The 1,501-nt window shown below is 61.4% G+C and overlaps 1 protein-coding gene across 7 annotated transcripts in view; it reads left to right on the top strand.

Moving 5' to 3' along the window:
- The window catches only part of FUT8 (fucosyltransferase 8 (alpha (1,6) fucosyltransferase)), a 256,928-nt gene that overhangs the window by 129,906 nt on the left and 125,521 nt on the right, over positions 1-1,501 (top strand). The gene's annotated exons all lie outside the window — the stretch shown is intronic.

Below are 1,501 nucleotides of genomic sequence, written 5' to 3'. Positions count from 1 at the left end.
CCCACTTGTGCCCTCTTACAGTCTGAGAGCCCTTGGGAGATAACCACCTGCTGGCTTAGGCCCACTCCCTGGGTGGAAGATGGCAGGCTCGATCCCTTGGTGCCTGCCCTGCCTCCCCGGGTTGTGCACATGGCAGGGTCGATCTGGGGGTTGGGGCGCCACCCCAGGTCGCACACACAGCAGGGCTGATCTGGGAGTTGTGGCGTAGCCCTAGGTCAGGTTGCACACGGGACATCCAGGCGGGCCAGCTGATCACTGCTGCCCCGCCCGGCGGCCAGGCCCACCACCAACCCCTGCCACCCAGGACCACACACGGGGGTCCTGTCCACCCAGGGCCACACATGGGGTCCCGCCCACCCAGAGCCACACACAGGGACCCGCCCGCCCAGGATCGCACATGGGGGTCTTGGCTGGGGACGTGGCTTAAGCGGCACACAGGGGTCAGGATGGCAGCTTGCACTGGCCCGCACTGCCTGCAGTATGCAAATTATCTGCCATCTTTGTTGGTGGTTAATTTGCATATCATGCTGATTAGCTAATGGGAGGCGTAGCGAAGGTATGGTCAATTACTATGTTTGTCTATTATTAGATAGGACTAGGAGCCCAGAGCACAATTTCAAATTGCTTGGCGCCGCCCTGCCTTGACACCTGAATCTCTCCATGCAGACTCCAGCATGCCTGGCCCAGCCCCCAAACCCTCTAGCCTTCTCTGGCCTCCTCAAGTCCCTTGAGTCGCATAGGGCTGGTCCCACCTTCTCTGGGCGCCTCCCCGTTTCCGCCCCGTCTTGGGAGCAACGTGGCGGCTCTGCCCTGTCATGGCACCGGAGGAGAGCATGGAAGCCTCCCGCCTGCTGTCCTGTGCTCCTTCCCCTGGCAGGTGGGCGGCAGGGCAGAGTGCGAGCAGTGGGTGGCGAAGGCCTGGTGAGGGGGGTGCTATGAGCTCTCACCCCTGCCCTCCTCGGCATGGGATGGTCCCACCTCCTCCAGGCACCTTCCTGCTTCTGCCCCAACTCCTGATCAACGCCCCAGCTAATATGCTAATGACCTGGTCATTACCCATTATGGCGTATTGACCATGTCGCCCCCTCTCCCAGTCCAGGAGCCCTCAGGGGCAGGAGGCAACCTGGCAATCAGGAGAAGGCGATGCCCATCACACCTCTGCTGTTGCCACTACCGGCAGCACAAGCCTTGGCTGGCCCTAGTTACCTGAGCCTTGGATGGCCCTGGGCAGCTGGGCAGCCACCAGCTGAGGCTTGCCTGCACCTTGGGCCGGCCCTGGGCAGCAGGGGGGCTGAGGGGACTCAGCGCCGCCATCTTTGAGAGCATGGCAGTCAATTAGCATATTCCCTCCTTATTGGCTGTGGGTGCTGCCATCTTTGCAACGTCGTGAGGGTCCACTGGCGGGGGAGAGGGGGTGTCCCTCAGCCCTACTTGTGCCCTCTCACAGTCTGGGAGCTCTTTATTAGTATAGACTTGAGGCCCAATGCATGAAAATTCATGT

This window comes from Myotis davidii, unplaced genomic scaffold, assembly GCF_000327345.1.
Source record: "Myotis davidii unplaced genomic scaffold, ASM32734v1 scaffold337, whole genome shotgun sequence".
NCBI classification, from domain to species: Eukaryota; Metazoa; Chordata; class Mammalia; order Chiroptera; family Vespertilionidae; genus Myotis; species Myotis davidii.
Note: the sequence above shows the minus strand (reverse complement) of the source record. Positions and strands in the feature narration are given on the sequence as shown.